A 17,787-nucleotide genomic window follows, 5' to 3' on the forward strand; every position below is an offset into this window, starting at 1 on the left:
ACTGGGAGTGAGGTGTTGGTATGACTTACTAAAGAGAAAATCTCTTGGACAGGATAAAGGGGCATTATTGCAGCTCTAAATTCCCAGTGTAAGAATGATTTTGATCTTTCGGGGAGGAGGATTGGGGGACAGGTGGGCTAGCTTAGATAGGTCAGGTGGTGGGTTGATGCTGGCCTATCAAAGGAGGAATTCCCCAGCTTCAAGGGACATGCTCAGGATGAGTGGTACCAAGTGCCATTTCTGAGCTAACACCAACATGACTGCCTGAGGGCAATTTTATTGCATCCTCTGGGCATCTTCCTGAGGCAAGTGGTCTTATTCCCATTTTATAGAACAGCAGACCGAGCCCTAGGAATGGCTCATTTCACCACATGCCAGGATATGCTAAGGACACTTAATTCCCACAGGATAGGGTCTGGATCCCTATGATAGAAATAAACCTCCCCTCCATGCCCCTCGACTATACACACATACACACTTAACACCTGTGGTCTAATTGTAGGTGTCCCTCAACAATCTAATAACGGGGACCATTTAGAATAAAATTCTATTTTGGAATAACTTTGTATTTGCTAGATAATGGAAGAAAATTAGGTCTATTCAACCCCAACAGCCAGGGATTGAAGGGAGCATTGTAGCACCCCTGTTTCCCAGGAGACAGGAGATAAAAATCAATACAGTTAAAGCCATTATTATCATCTTTTCTCATTATCACATTTTCCATTCTGTTTACCATCTTGGCATCTTAATTTTCCAAAGCCTTATGAACCTATGTTACCTGGTAACATCTCTTTATGGGATATTGAAATCATGGGATACTCTGGAGAAAAAAAATGTATATTTTTCTGTATATTACCCTTGGGGCAAAGTTGACATATATGGGTTTTGTTCAGATTAAAATGTCTGAGGTTCTATTTAAGAACTTGTATCACTCGTAATTTGGAACCAGTTCTATGGCTTGGGTTCAAGGTCAAAAGTAGAATGCTATGTGAAAGAGATGATGTCTGGCTTGATCCATTTCCTCTCTGTTGCCTGCCTTTGCTCAGTGATTAAATTGCCTGTCTGAGCATCAAATTCTGACCTACTCTCTTGTGTTTTACTGCATTCTGCAGCCTTCTTATTCTTCTTCTGCTCATCCAAATCCACCTGTCCTAAGCACCTTCTCTCAATATCCTGCCCAAACTCCCTCACTGGGTTTGGCAGCAAACCATTGAGAAAAGAATGAGGGTTTTGAAGTCAGGCATATCTGAGTTTGAGCCTTGGTTATATCCTATTTATTAGCCATGTGGCTATGGGCAAATTAACTTTTTCCTCTTAGACTATTTTAGCTGTAGGATGGAAATGATCAGCCCTACTTTCAAACAGCAGCACCCTGCTTTATGAGGAAGCATGTGTGAAGCACCCAACCCATGGCTTGGCACAAAGTAATACCCATGGTTTCCTTCCTCTCCCAAGATTTCTCTCCCTTCCAATGTCCCCCAGTTCTTCCTTGTTTATCACAAAGAGATTCAGAGTAACAGTTCCCACGATTCCCTCCTGTAGCCTCAGGGAGATAAAACTTGTGTTAGACTGTTTCTGCAGACATGGTTTTACTTGCATGCTTGTGGCAGATGGTGATTGGGCACAAATAGGGGTAAGCTTCTCAGATGGTTAGTGGACATCTACCCAATTCAGACAGAGGGCCAGGACCTCAAAGGTATACCATCCACTGTTTTAGCACCTACCCTCTGCTTGGACACTTCCCGTGTTCAAGAACTCATTCTCTCAGTTGTGAACATCTCTCACTGTTACAGAGTTCTGTGTCACCTTGGCTTCCATCTGTCTTCCTAGACCCTACCTGTTCTTTCCAGCCTTTGTGATCTATTGGAAGGGCTCTCCCTTTCTTATAAGATGACAGTTGATCTATTGGAAAACTGTTGGTCATGTGTTCACAAGGTCTTTTCCCCTCTAGACTTCAGGTACTGTTTTGTCCTGCCTAAGTTATATTCTACAGTTCCATTCCACTTTGTCAGCAGTCATGCTTTCCCTTATCTCAGGTGCTGTGTTGCAGCCTATTGGAGGGGTAGGAACATCAGGTTTGAAGTCAGGCACATTTGGTTCTCATCCCTGCATGGGCACCTATTTGGAAACTCAACTTACCTACCTGTACAATAGAAGCACTAATACCAATATCATAGTACTTCCAGGCAGATTAAATGTGCTGATGTATAGAAAGTATGCAGTCTCTTGCCTGACATAGAAAAGATGTCATAACTGCATAATTATTATTTACTAATTTCCAGGCAAGTAGCCATCACACTTGGTTCTTTTAGAAAATCTTCCTAGTGACCTTTATGGTTTTCATCAGCCTGCATTTGGTAGTCTCTCCCCTTCCCTTACACCAGGAAAATGGCATTAACGAGTGTTCTATTTGTGTTGTTACAGTCACAAGATTCTTAGGAGGATAGTCAAAATACAGCTCACTGGTCATTTTATGTTCATTCGAGGCAGGTTTTAATTTAAAAACAGCTTGGATCTTCTGTGACTAAACATGTACATTCTAAGAGGTCCTTTGGGATTGCAGCAGAATGTTCAGACATTCATGGGCAGAATTCCAGAACTCTTGAAAGATGAGTGTGTCCTGTGGCTGATGAACAAGGTATGAAGACACCAAATCCCCCTGACGAAGTCCAGCAATGCCTTGCCACTGATCAGCCTTTCTGGAAAGACAAGATGAGCTCACCAAGAAGAAAGGGGTGGATGGGAGATTTCAGGAAAGATTCTTAGTTATCAGAAATTAGGCATCAAAAGATCTGGGACTTCTTGTTGATTTCCCCAAGTTGTTCTCACAGCCCAAGACACATGGTTGGGCCATGATGTCATCTGACATAGATAGACACGCTGAGGCCAGAAACTGTCAAGCAGATTCTGGTTCATGATGGAGAGTGGGAGGGATGTGCAATTTGAGGGCCATGTGAGTGTGGAATGAGTAATGTTTTCCAGTAGTGTATTATCACCCATCCTATCATTGATGGGGGTGGAGGAAGAACTGAATTCTAAGATATTCAAAAAACAAGTATTATATATCCCCCTAAAGACCTTACATTTTCCAAGTTAAAATCCTATATTTAATAGTCTCATCTGTTGTCATGCTAGGACAATATTTTCATATCCAGTTGAATTTACATGACCAGTCTCCATCATTCGTTCATATGTTCATTCCTTCATTCATTGAATCACTCAGTTGGTCATTCATCGTTTGGTCTGTGGTTCTAGCAATTATTTGGTCTGTCACTTCATTGGTCCATTGGCTGTTCAGTCTTTCAGTCATGCAATGAATATCTTTTGGACATCTTTTTCTATACCAAGAGCTGGGCTGGGTATCATACGTGTAGCAGTGAAAAAAGATTCACAGAATCTACTCTCCTGGAAAAAACAGATTTTAAACAAGCAATTATAACAAAAGGTGATGAATGGGGAATTATGATAGGAAAAGCATGGGCCCCAAAGCAAAAGAAGTTCAGTTTGGCTGGAGATTACAGTTTTCTATTGCCTAAAGCATCAGATTCCAGGTCCTGGATGTCTAAATACATAATTCCTAGCACTCATCTGTTAGAAAGAATAAGAACTAACATTTGTGGGAGCTCTTGCCATGTAGCCAGCCACTGAGCCAAGTCCTTTACAAAGATGGTCACACTTAATCTTTCCTGAGTTAAGGACTTAGTATCCCCATTTCACAGACAAGGAAGTTGAGGCTCAAAAAGGATAAACAGCTTGTCTGTGGTCACATAGGGTGAAGTGGCAGAGCAAAGAGTTGAATCCTGGTCTGTCTGATTCTACAGCTCACGGTAATAACCAAGAACATTCTTGAGCCCAGGAAGTAGAAAACTTGTAACAAAAGACATTGAGAAGTTGGGGTGAGGAGAGCCTTTGGATCTTCCTGCTGTCCTCCCGAAGAATCAAGAGCTCTTCAGTGAGCCTCACAGCCCATGGGAAAAAGAACAAGAACTTGGGGTGACCAGGTCAGAGAGCATCATGGGGTGAACTACGTTCCTACATCCCAGAAGGCATGAGAAAGCTTTGTGGGAAGTTATTTGTAACAGCAGAAAGACCTTAGGCAATCCAACCCAGAAATGAATCAATCTTATATTCGTGTGTACATTTTTAATGCAGTTAGAATAATATAAAACCAAATTAGAAAGCCTCATGTCCACATGATGTCTTTATTTAGTGTAAAGCAGTCTATTACACACACTCTATTTCCTTTTTGGTGATTAAAAAAATAAAGTGAGTCAGTCTTTTTTGCAAAAATAGTTCCATATTTCAAAAGAAAATAGTTTTCTTAGAGAACATAGCCTTCTCTCTATTTTTTCTCTCTCCTCATGTCCCCTCCTCCAACTCAATAATAAATATCTCCTGTCCAGATGTTAGATCATGTTGAGATAATTTGGAAATCTTCATGCTTAATTTAGAAATGATTCATATACGCATTGAGTAGTACCTAAGTTTGGCTGGGGATGAGAATAGTTGCTTGTAGTGGTGGTGATTCAGGCTTGCCCGTGAGTGATCCGTCTTCTATCACTTGAGATATTACTGAATTGCTGTGATGACTCAGCTTGAGTCTGTGCAACTGTGAGTACGATGGTTAGCTCCCTCAGCAGCTTCTCTTGGTGTCTCCCACGTGGTTGGAGATGATTCTGTGCTCATTGGCACTTGCTGAGTTTTGCCATGTATTCTCAATGAAGCCACGAGTGAGTCATGTTTCCATGTGTCTCCCTGTCAGTTCTTTTGGTGTTCTGCAATTACCACAGGTCTAGTCCATGTATCACCTCCTTATTCAAAGGGATTCTTTTGCCCGATGTCTTAATTATCATCAAAGAATCTCCTTTTTAGACTTAAGGACCAGGAGCTTCAGAATCCAGCTAATCTGCCTATATCCCATATTGGTATACAATGGTATTACTTCTTCTTGACATCAAGTAGTAGTGCTCTACTAGTGTAATACTGCAACTACCATCAGCACCACCACTACCATCTTTTTTCTTCCCCTTAGGAAGTAGTATTTTGGAATGCTTAAAATGTTACAAACACTGGTTGGGTTCCTTATTTGCTTTATCTCAATTATTCCTCATACTAGTCACATGTAGTATTTATTATTTTTAAAGATTTCATTTATTTATTTGAGAGAGAAAGAGAGCACAAGTAAGGGGAAGGGCAGAGAAAGAGGGAGAAGCAGACTCCCTGCTGAGCAGGGAGCCTGATGCAGGGCTTGACCCCAGGATCCTAGGATCATGACCTGAGCCAAAAACAGATGCTTAACCGACTGAGCCCCCCAGACTTCCTGCATGTAGTATTTGATCCCAATTTTGCTTAGGAATTAAAACCAAGGCTCAAATATGTGAAGTAACTCACCTATGGTCTCACTGTTAGTAAATTGCAGAGAGATTATCTAAACCTAACTTATCTGACATGATACTTTTAAACAGGACATCAGTATTTTCTACTTTCATGATCTTTTTTGCCATCTCATATCCTCATATCACCTCTGTGCTGTTAATTATGTAATATTGGCTGCCTGCTATTCACTATGCTCATATGAACAAAACTACAAGAGCACACGAGGCATTTTTAGCTTGCAATACTTGTTACCTACTGATACTTGGACCACAATCTGCATCATCAATCAAAGTAAATCCCCTGAAGGAAAACAGAAATCTTGCCTTAGCGTGGTCTCAGAAGGATGACATTCAAGCTCCCAGTCTCTTCTCTCTGGCAGACACTTTTCTTATCAATCTCCAGGTAAGAGAGCCGTTATTTAAGTAGTTCTTTCTCTTTGCTACGTGACTTCTTTTCTCTGCTGTACTGTACTGTAATTTTGTTTTCTCTAGTGAGGTCCTCAGTTCTTTCTAGGAACAGTCTCAGGGCATCCATAACATTTTGTTCAGACATTATTTCTCTGGGTTGAACAACTCTAGCCTTCTGCCCACAAGGACCTGGTGGTGTAATTGGAAATTGGAAATTATCTAACATATTTTAATTTCATGGACACTCTAGAGAGTGGTGACTTCCAGTATGGTTTTTAGACTCCGGAAAGAGTGACTCCTGTCCTGTAGATTCCACTCTTTTCCTTCTTCTGGCCACCTATCCCTTCCAGGCTAGGTTTAGGTTCCATGACCTCAGAATTCTCTTCTTAAATGGCTCCAATCCCATTTCTAGAACTGGGTGTTCCTCTGCCCTAAGGCCATTCTCCTCCAAGAATGGCCTTGTCACAGTTTACTTCTAGGCCCCAGGGGGAAACCAAGATGTAGTTGCTTATAGGATGGAGCAAGACCTCTTGGGGTGTGGGGTAGAGAGCTAGGAGTAGGAAGGGAAGGTGGAGACAGACCAGAAGCCAGAGGGGAGTCTAAGAGCTTGGAACTCAAACCCAGCCTTCCGGGTTGTTTTGCGGACATTTGTCATGATAGGAGGATAGAACATTTTTATTGGGCAGTGTTTTAGTTTGATTTATAACTTCTGTATATTTAGATACATACCTCATGGGCCTCTTCTAGTATCTTTTTACCCTGGCTCCTTCAAGTGTTAGGGATAGGCTTTTTAGCTACCACTTGGGCAACCAGTAGTCCTAGTGTATCTGAGACTAAGGGGTTTCCTGTGATTCAAGATTTACTGTACTAGTGGAGAAAGACCCAGGAAAACTGGAAGAAAGTGTGTTGATCACTCTAGACCACCTACTACATATAATGTAGTGACTGTTGTTAATTTATATAACTATACAGAACTCAGACTCCTTCTTTCTGAGGCAGAAAGAACTTCTATTTACATTTTCATCATAATAGTGTGCAAGAAATTCCATTTAATGATAGACTTTCTCTCAGAGGCAGGAGATAATTAAAGGTCATTTAACCACTGGCAGGCATACTGTCTCCAGGGCAGGATGCAGCCATTAGCGGTGGCCTTTGTAAAATTGCTACTAAAATCAACAATGAATATTCATTGACCACTAGAAGAAGAAACACCATCAAAATCATTGCTGGAAGTCAAAATAGCTTTGTATACCTTGGACTGTCTTGTTTCTTCAGAACGAGGAGAGAGGGGATGTTTCCATGTGACATTATTCCTATCAATACCCAGTTCCAACTTTCTAACTTGGCTACAACCATTTAAAGCTACTCCTTTCTAGGAAGCTTCCAAGTGCCTAAGAGCTGTGGATATTTTGAGGTATTTGGCAATTGAAAAAAGAGTAGGTGGAAGCATCTTTAGCCAAACAACTTTCTAGGCAAAATTGAGATGTAGATGAAGTTAATTTCTACCCATGCTGCTGTCTCTACTTTCCCCACCATCTTGTTTCCTGAGTTTTTAGGAAAAAGACACTTACTCATTTATTCATCCATCCATCCATCCATTCATCCATCAATTCATTCATTCATCTATTCATTCATTCAGCAAATGAGGCCAAGAGTGGTAGCACTGCAGGCAAAAGAAATAACAAGAGCAAAGTCTCCGTGGTAGGCACAGACTTGAAGATCTAAAAGCAGACTGGAGGGGTGGGCCAGAAAAATGAGGAAAGAGGAGTAGAATAGGCTCTAAAAGTTGGGCAAGGACCAGGTCACATGGGACTTTAGTGGCCACAGTACAGATTTTGGATTTTATTAGGTGCAGTGGATTGATGATCCCCAGAGATAGCCCATCCTAGTGTGGGAACTATCCATGTTTTCTAATATGACCAAAAAAGACTGTACAGATATGATTAAATTCAGGATCTTGAGATAGGGAGGTGCCATCCCATGTATCCCTATGAAAAAGGAGGTGGCGGGATAGTGGACAGACAGAAGAGGACAAGGCACTGTGACCATGGAGGCAGAGACTGGAGTGATGTGGCCACAAGCTGAAGAAGGTTGGCAGCCTCCCCAAGCTGGAGGAGGCAAAGAACACATTGTTCTCTAAAGCCTCCAGAGAGAGCATGGTCCTGCTGATGTGCTGATTTTAACCCAGTGATACAGATTTTGGACTTCCAGTCCAGAACTGTGAGATAAAAATTTTGTTATTTTAAGCCACCACTTTTGTGGCAATTTGTTACAGAAGCCAAAGGAAACTGATACAGGCAGTTTTTGGCTTTTGGCTGGGATATGACATGATGAGATTTCCATCCTTCAGTGACCGCTTTGAGAGCTGTGTGGAACAGAGATCAGAGGGGACAGAAGTAGGAATAGAGAGACCAGCTGGGAAGTTCTTGGCAGGCATGCAAATGAGACACAATGGCTCAGCAGAGGTAGAAAGAAATAGCACACTTGAGATTTTCTTTGGAGATAGAATGCCAGGACTTACTGACGGATTGCCATCAGGAAAGCAGGCTTTGAAAAGTCATCAACAATTTAATGTAAATATGCCTTTTCCGCCAAGAGAAACTTGTAATTTTAAAAAGAAGCACAAGGATAACCCAGCAGTGGGATTTTAGGCTCTATAATACCCCAGATGTGGAGAAAAGGGTTTAGTGGGTTGTCGGCTTATGGAGTTTCCCTGCAATCCATTTTGTTACGCTGCTTTGCTGACCACCTGCTCCGTTCATAATCAGTCATGAATCCTTTTTTAGAAGTAGGTGGACCACAAATCAGCAGATGATAATTTCCATGCTGTCTCAAAGGGAATTTACTGGGTTGGAGAAGCACCTGAAAGCTGTGGTTTAAATACTCCATTTGAGGGGCATCTGGGTGGCTCAGTTGGTTAAACATCTACCTTCGGATCACGTCATGATCTTGGGGTTCTGGGATCAAGCCTGCATCGGGCTCCCTGCTGAGTGGGGAGGGAGTCTGCTTCTCCCTCTGTGCATGCTCTCTCTCTTTCTCAAGTAAATAAAATATTTTTTAAAATGCCCCATTGATGTCCTTATGACATTTCAAAGGTTTTCTGTATTTGTTCTCAGACTTCAGCCTGAATCTGATTGACCTGGGGAGTTTCTATGTCAGTTAGATTTGAGAAATGTGGCTCCAGAGATTCTGATCCTAGGTCAGGGCAGACTCTAAGACAGTGCTTCTCAGACTTTAAAGATTCTAATTCAGCAGGTTCAAGTGGAATCTGAGATTCCATCCGGGTGGATGACGAGCTTCTAGGTCTGTGGACCACACTTAGAGTAATAAGATTTATAGGGATCATTTTCAGAGCTTTAAGCCCCAATATGCCATGGATGAGCCTGACTCCAGTTTGGTTATACCACATGTGTCAGAAACAAAGGTAGCCCAGACACACTGCCAAGCCCTTCTGTGCGATGGCCCAGCTGTCATCTTGGTGCAACAGATTCTTCCTCTCTAAACCAGTGACACTCTTCATTCTCTCCTGCTGAGCTCATAAATGCCTCCTTGCCAAACCCAGCGGGGGCCAGCTTCCCAGACTGGGTTACAAGGTTGAGATTTGCCAGGCTTGCCCCTTCCGGGAATGCCATGGGCCAGACGGCTTCCTTAACACAGCAGAGTCCGTCTTGTTTGGGGGTTGGCATGCCACAACTGGCATGCTGTTTCCAACACATAGTCATGGCATGGTCTTCCCCCACTTCAAACCCTGCCCTGGCCCTGGTCAAGCACACTGGCCTACCCAAAGTTCCACCTCCATCTCTAACTTTTACAATCTACAATCCACTGATATAGAACCACCATGAGTTCCTTGTGTCCTAGGCTTGCTTTCTCTTCTCTCCAGGTCTGAGTCACAGTTTAACTCAAACCATCCTCACATAATGATGAAGGATACACATATGGTAAAGAGAAGGAGGAGCAGAATTGTGACATAAAGAGAGGCAGTGCAAAATGGTGGTAGAGAGCACAGGCTTTAGTATAAATCCAGCTCGGTCACAGCTCAGCTGGGTGACCTTGGACAAGTCTCTGGGCCTCAGTTTTCTCCTCTTTAAAATGGTGTAAATAGGGGTGCCTGGGTGATTTAGTCATTTAAGCATCTGAGTCTTGATTTTGGCTCAGGTCATGATCTCAGGGTTGTGGGATTGAGTTCTGCAGTGGGCTAGTGCTCAGTGCTGGGTCTGCTTGAGATTCTCTGTCACTCTGCCCCTCCCCACTACCCCACCCAGTGCTTGCACACACATTCTCTCTCACTCTTTCTCAAATACATAAAATATCTTTAGAAAAAATTAAAATGGGATAAATAAAATCTTTCGCACAGGGCTGTCAAAAGGGCTTAATGGACTAATGTACCTAACAGGCTTAACTTTGTGGCAGGCCATTATAAAAGTGGACATTAGCAATTCAGATTAGCCTCTGCTGTTTGTCACTCTCTTCCCTTCTCTCCTACCCTACTCTTCTCCTTCTCTCCTTGCTCTTCCCCTCAAGACCTTGGGGCCTTCAAAAGGATATAGTTCTTGGCATTTCCTCTAGGTGAAATTCCACAGAGGTAGGAAGTATCAGTTGTATTTCAGAAACTTGTTTTGGTAATTGAGCAGTAGGAATGGTTTGGAGCTGTCCACTTAGCTACATTATCGGTGGCACTTTAAAAGGAAATGAATGAAAATGCTCATTATTCTGGCTATTAGCCCACACCTGGAGCAAACAGGAATCTCCAGGTCCAAACATTTCCCCTGTAAAGCTTTCTTTACCTTAGAGACCAATATCAACACAATGAGGTTGCAGTATCAGCAACATGGGGAGGCTTGAAGTCAAGGGCAGCAGAGCCTTTTATGAAGCTGGCATCCAGGGCCACAGCGAACACCTTTCTCTCTATCTCTAGTCTAGGAGCGGGAGCTGGGGGTGGGGGTTTTCAGGGTGGCCCCATCAGACTGAGTAATCAGGAGCTGACATTAGATTTCCGATGAGATTATCACTAGAATTATGAGGGAGACTCTTTGAATTTGTACAGATAAGGTCCAAAGATGAGCATTTGCTGAGGCCCAGGGATCACCACTGCCAGCCAGATGAGACCTCATTTGTCCAGGGGTCCCTAAGGAAAAGAAGTAGAGGCTTTGACTAGGGTTCATTCATGCACATTAATCAACAAATATTTCCCAACTACATGGCAGCCACTGCTGTACATGCTGGTGGTACAAAACAGTGAAGGAAACTCATAGAAATCCTTGCCATCCTGGACCTCACATGCCACATAGGGATCCGTCTTTAAATCTTACAGAATATCTTTGTACCCTACTCTGAATTCTGAGATCTAAGGGATCCTAGATCCTGGGGTTTAGGGGAGAAACCTTAAAGATCACCTCATCTATTGGTTCGTTATTTTTCTTAGGGTCACATATTTCTTTGAGAATATTATAGAAGCCATAAAGCCATGAACTTATCACCTCCTGAGTTCTGCTGGCTTCTGCCTTTAGTTTCAGAGGGTTTCCATCCTGTCCTCCTTACCTCTCCAGCTTCAACCTTCTGATCTGGTTCTACCATCTGGAGAACATTCCTCAGCATCCTTGCTAAGAGAGGCTTACCACAAGGCATGGATTTTCTTTTTCTTTTTTTTTTTTTAAGAGATGGGGGACTTGTTACCCCTCCAGGCAGCCATTCCATCTAAATAGTGGGTAGAGGCAGTTCTACAGACTACAGACTCCACCAATTTTCTTTTCCACCCTGTTCCCTGCCTCTAAACCCTGAGACTGGGCTCTGGCACCAGTGTGTCTGGCACCTTATTCATTGGTGTTCTGGTTTTGTCTTGAAGGTAGAGAGAGAAGTGCCTATTTCTACCACCCTCCTAGGTTTGGGGGTTATTCTGGGCTTGGCTACTAACCTTTTCCCTGAAAGGGAAAGACTCCAGTAACATTTCTTCTCGCAGTCTCTCTATAAAGATACTAGCCTAAGACAGGCCTCCTTAATCTCCTCCACCCTCTGTTTACCTTCTTATCTGAAAATATGACTGGATTTGCAGATTAGCCAAAGGAAACAGAGACTTGTTTTTAAGACTGGCGACTTGCTTTTTGAGCCTGCCAGTATTTATAAGGCTTAAATGACTTCTCTGTTCCTTGTGTTGTGTGGGAGGAAAAAGAAAACTCTTACCTACAGCCGGGTGAGGGAGCAGTGTCAACAAGGTACCCACCTCCCCCCACCTCTACTGAAAGCCAGTTTTTCTTTTAAACCTAAGTCCAGGCCATGTGAAATCCTTCAAGACGCCAGTGTCAGAGACCCAACTATGAGAGTTCCTTCTGAAGGGAAGGTAGTGCAAGCATGTCCCAGCGCTCTGAAGAGGTTACTCTTCAAAGAACATTGGCTGAAGATTTTGGAAGTTAAGTGGTTATTATTTACCAGACAAGAGCTGTGTGATCTGTAAAAGCAAGACACCCAAGAGGGTGGAAAGATTGCACTGATACACAAAATCAGGGGAGCCATGAGGCAGAGGGAGTCGGAGTGAAAGGAATTTTGTTTTCTTTAGCTCACTTGAAGCTGCTTTGAGCCACAAGTACATAGAACCACCACCACCACCTAGGAGCTGGATGTTACTGTGCAGGTGCCCAGAAGCCGGGCCATCCATTCTGAATCCTCACAGCAGCTCCACCAAGAAGGAATCCTTGTCACCATTGCTCTTTAGCTTCCCAGAATTAAAAGGACAGTGACTCTGGATTCATGACACATGCTCAGAATCACATATTTTAATAATGCCATGAACACCCATGACCCTGGGCTTAGAACGAAAGCTCAGACATTAACACGGACTCACATGTGTGTGTACAGCTTCCTCTCTCATTTCATCCCAGAGGCCACCATTTTCCTGAACCCCATTTCTATCACCCTCTGGCTTTTCTCCATATAATTCTATCCATGTGTGTTATAAAGATACATGCATACATTTCATTTTAATTGTTTTAGCTTTATATAAAAGGCCACTTAGCAGGCTAGACACAATTTCAATGTGATACCTTGCTGAGATCCATCAAACTGAATACTTCTGTGTAGTTTATCCATAGTGATGGCTCTGGAAGATCACACTGTGGGAATATCCCATAGTTTATTCATTCACTTTTCTACTCATGAGTTTTTGGGTGGTTGCTAGACTTCTACTCTTGTTAACAGTGTCATCTTTGAACAATCTTATGTGTCTCAGTTTTTCTGAATGGTTGCACCAATTTGCACACTTCCTGGCAATGTATAAGAGAACCTTCAGATTCTGTCCAATGCAATGTTTGGAATTGTCAGATTTAAAATTTTTTCTGAGCTAATAGACATAAAAACTTATCTCCCATTGTGGCTCTGATTTGCATTTCCTTGATCACCAATGATACTGAATATCAATTCATGTATCTTTTTTAGCTCTGTGTTTCCTCTTTTGTGAACTGTTTCTTTTGCCTACTTCTTCTATTGCATTAGCTGTATTTTGCTTACTAAATTTTTTTAATGTTCTTGTTACTAATCCAAATAAAAGACTTAATATCTGCATTTTATCAGTGGAGAAACTGAGTGCCCTAGAGAGTAAGTGACTTGCTCAAGACCACGCAGCTATTCATGGAGGACTGATTTAACCTTGTATATATTGAGGGTTCCAGGGCTACACTGTCTTCCTGCTGCTGAGTATGTGGACCTGAAATGTAAGGTCTGGTTCTAGTCCCTGCTATACCACCAGTGGGCTGGAGGGCATTGAATTAGTCCCTGTGTCTTGGGCTTCACTTTTTTCATCTGTACAGTGACAGCTTATCTTGCAGCTTTTCGTCAGACCATCTCCATCATTTTTTTAAAAAAAGATTTGCTTGTTTGAGGGGAGGGGAGAGGCAGAGGGAGAGAGAATCTCAAGCAGACTCACGGCTGAATGTGGAGCCTGACACTGGGCTTCATCTCATGACCTTCATCTCATGACCAGCTCAGGATTTTGATCTGAGCTGAAGCCAAGAGTCAGATATTCAACCAGCTGAGCCACCCAGACACTCCTCCATCTTTTTTTTTATTCCCATTGCTTTTAAGAACCCATGTGGCTGATGTGCTGGGGAGGGACTGTCCCCTACTTGCCTGCACTCCACTTTGTACAGTCCACAGTGTGGTGTGCGTGGTCTCAGAACATTGTGTCTGACTGGCAGCTCCAAGGATTTTGCTTGCTTTGGGGCTTGGGGGGCCAGGAGTGAACAAGGATAGTACTAACATCTTTCTCACTCTTCCTTAATCATCGTTTGCCATCTCTGTCCCAGGAAGCCATGATTAAACATAGCAGAGGGAAAATTAAGGATATCGTTACAATAGCTTTCTATTATTTTGTCCACCCAACATGTATTTATTAAACACTTACAATGCACCAGGCACACTGGGCAGATAGTGTGCTGAGGTGTCAAACATGCTTGAGTTCAATGCCTTTTACTAGTTGTGGGAACTTCAACCAAGTTTTTCCACATTTTGGGTTGCTTCCATGTTTTTGGCCATGGTGAATAATGCTATTATGAATACTTATGAGTACTTTTTTTATAGGAATATCGGGAGGGTAAAATACGATAAGATACACCCTGACTCATGATGCAAACTCAATAAATAGGGGTGGTGATGAGGGTGGATCCTATGATGGGGAGGAAATATCAGTGAGAAAGTGCCAGAAGTCTCCCTGAGGAGCAATGGAGTCCATCTAACTACATGCCTACTGCAGAGAAATGCATCTGTACTCAGAACATTTTGTTTAGAGCTAGACACTGCAGATAGAGATCAACAGTAGAAGTGGTACACATTTACATAGCACTCACCATGTGCCAGGCCCTGTTCTAAGTGCTTTAAATATATTAACTCACTTAATGCTCACAAGAACCTGGTGAGATAGGTGACAACTATAAATCTCATTTTACAGATGAGGAAAGTGAGGTGCAGAGAGTGTAATTAATTTGTCCCAAGTCACAGGCTAGTAAATGTTTGAGCCAGGGCTAGAACGCAGACTGAATGGTTCCACAGTACCACTGCAGAAGGAGTGGAGCCGAATCCCTGTCCTAGGAGAGAGAGTTCACATGTCCTGGGACCAACATTTTATTGTAGTGCAATTGGAATTGTCTGAATGGATTCATGAGTGTTCATGATGTTTACCTCAAGGGAGAGACACTGGAATTTATCTCACTTTTTATCTCATTCCCTCATGTGTTGTTAGGATTCTTTTTTTAAACATTGGACATCTCTTAATTTGATAATAAAGAAAAAAATCACCATATGGGCAGATACAAAACAAGGAAATATGGTAGAGGTGACTGCAGAAATGTGGGCTGGTGCTCTTAGAGCCCAGAGGAGGCAACTCCTAACTCTAGAGGAGGAGGAGAAGGAGGGTTTTGCAGGATGAGTAGGAGGGCACTTAATAGAAATGAGCAGAGAGATTTATTCCAGGAAGAAGGACTCCTTGGGTAGAAGCAAGTATAGTTGCCCTCAGAATAAGAGAAGTGTTGGCCCAGAGTGTAGGACATAGGAGGAACATGGTTAGTATTAGACTCCTTGTCCAGTGCCCTAGGATAGGGAGTGGCCATTTGTGCCTCTCTCCTGGATTCTACTCATTAATATTAATGCTAGGATTAGGATTTTTTGGTAGCCATTTTCAAAGAACCAAACTGTTTTTTTTTTTTTTTTTTTTTTTTTTTTTTTTTTTTTTTTACGGCACCAGTCTGGCCACACAGGGAAAGCTGAGGTTACACCTGTTCCTCTGGTAAAAGAGGTTCAAAGAGTCAGGAGTCCCCCCCCCTCACACACACCCACCATCCTACCTTAGAGCTTCCCTCTCAGGCAGGGTCCTTGTCACAGCCTGCCCCTGTGTCCTGCAGCTGTGGACACACAGGGGAAGGGAGAGCTGCCCTTCCCAGTAGTTCCCCCAGAAACCGCAGGCTCTCTTTGTGGCCAAGACTGAGCTGTGAGCAGGTCCTGAATCAATTCCCTGTGGCCAGGGCAACAAAACATGCCCATTGGTGAGACTGGGGTTACGTACATCAGATGCCCCTGGGACTGGGACTGGAGTTCTCCTCTCCTGCACCCTGGAACACACGTGAGAGATGGTAGTTCCCCTCCAAGAACATTGGAATGGTGCTCTCAGAAGAGAGAATAGATGCTAGGCATACAAAACCAAACCAAAAAGAAAAAAACAGGTTTTTAGAAATAAAAAAAATGGCTTATTGGGATATGAGTTAAGGTAGGGAGCCCCTGATATATCCACATGGAAACTTCTCTATCTCTCCAAGCTCATGAAGAATTAGGATTAATGAAGGGAGAACTATCATAGAATACGATCTTTCTGTTTCTTCCGATTTATCTCTCTTATCTCCATTTTTGGATATTTTCAGGCTGGGGAAATGTGACCCTTTGGAATACATTTTTAATATTGTGTCTCATCCAAGAAGTGACTTACTTTTATAGGCGCTCATTCAGAATCCACTGTTGTCATGGTTTTCATTTGTGATGTTTCCAAAGGTGAGCTCCAAAAGCTGGGTCAGGACAGTTCTGTGAGGGGTTAGAGTTCATGACCAAAGTGTTTTTAAGGCTTCGGGGTTGCCATGGATACAGATGCTAGCAAAGTCATATGTCTCAAAGAGATCCAGGGTGTCTCCTGTGACTTTGAGAAATCTATGTTCTTTAGAGAGCTCTTTTCCTGACTGGTAACCACCTCTCAGCTGGCATGGTTGGATATATAGATATCCATAACCTAAGGAATGGGCACCTGGTTAGGGAGTCAGACTCTAGAATCAGACTTGTGTTCAAACTTGGCTCTACTGCTTATTAGCTGTGTGATCTTAGGCAAGTTCCTTAACCTCTCTGAGCTCTACTTTTTCATCTGTAAAATGAGGATAACAACATTGAGAGGACTAGATGATACAACGCAAGTAAACTTCACCCAGGGAGAGAACAGACCTAGTCTTTATCCTCAGGGGGTTAATAATAAAGTGACAATTAATAAAATGAACAAGCCTCCATAATGTTTACAGCAAGAATGCAAATCTTGGTTTCTGAGTCTGGATTCCAACCCTGACTGTCTACTTAACAACTATGTGAACCGGACTCCCTGGGTTTACTATTCTTATCTGCAAAATGAGGATGAGGAGACCACCTTGCAGAGTTAGTAGGTGAATTAAGGTGATTTTTATAAACCACTTGGTACAACATCTGGCATAAAGCAAGTGCCCAGTCAGGGCACTAGCTTCTCCCTCCCTTTCTGTCTCGGAAGCTCGGGCCAGCCTACATCCGGGGTGCCCGATGCTGTTATGGTGCAAGCCAGCTGAATTCACTGGGGTTGAGAAGAGAGGGTATTTCACAACAGACACTCATTCAGTGCTGAAAACTGCCAGATCCCCACTGTTGAGTACCCAGAAAGCACTCATTACATTATTTCCCCTTTTGACAAGATTTGACATGTAGAACAAATGCTTCTGTCATGCCTGTAGCAAGTGTCATCCTCCACAAAGGGAAGCTGTGTGCCAATGGCCAGGGTAACCTCAGCTTTCCCTGCGTGGCCCGGGCTGCACCATGGCAGCTAGCATGTTACACAAGCTGCCTCTCTCAGTGTCTGAGGGCAGAGCCTGGGTGGCATTTCACTGCCGTGACCCCACCTAGAAGAGCACTCCAGGGATAATTAATTGCAGTTTGAGAGTCTGGCGGGGGAGGGGGGAAGTACTCAGCTTCTAGAGTGAATGATTCACTCAATACAAACAGTCCCCAGCTGCCTCCCACCGAGAGGATGCTGCTTCTCATCCTGGACCTGCTGCCACTCAGGCTTGTAAGTGAGAAGCACACAACAGGGCAGCAGGATCAGAAGCAGGAGTGAGTGAAGATAGTTTGCCTGGAGCCAAGACTTGCAGATACCCTCTGGGGGCCTTAGGAGTCGGAGATAGTGAGGATACAACATGATGCTTATTGCCAGTTTCTTCCTTCTCTTCTAATTTGATGTCTCTTGTCC

General features: G+C 43.1%; 2 long non-coding RNA genes across 3 annotated transcripts; one reads left to right on the forward strand and one right to left on the reverse strand.

The window, feature by feature from the left end:
* Nucleotides 1-701: 701 nt before the first annotated feature.
* LOC144289640 (uncharacterized) lies at nt 702-16,314 on the reverse strand. Its single transcript, XR_013357458.1, has 3 exons — nt 16,246-16,314; nt 15,829-15,948; nt 702-3,405 (listed from the first exon to the last, which is right to left on the reverse strand). It is a non-coding gene; the product is annotated as an uncharacterized LOC144289640 (long non-coding RNA).
* LOC144289642 (uncharacterized) lies at nt 2,453-4,180 on the forward strand. Of its 2 annotated transcripts, none has more exons than XR_013357460.1 (2): nt 2,453-2,638; nt 3,772-4,180. It is a non-coding gene; the product is annotated as an uncharacterized LOC144289642 (long non-coding RNA). The 2 variants fall into 2 exon arrangements; XR_013357459.1 differs by having other exon boundaries at nt 2,578-2,638; nt 3,822-4,180.
* Nucleotides 16,315-17,787: the final 1,473 nt, after the last annotated feature.

The sequence above is a fragment of the Canis aureus genome, chromosome 19 (assembly GCF_053574225.1).
Source record: "Canis aureus isolate CA01 chromosome 19, VMU_Caureus_v.1.0, whole genome shotgun sequence".
Taxonomy (NCBI): Eukaryota; Metazoa; Chordata; class Mammalia; order Carnivora; family Canidae; genus Canis; species Canis aureus.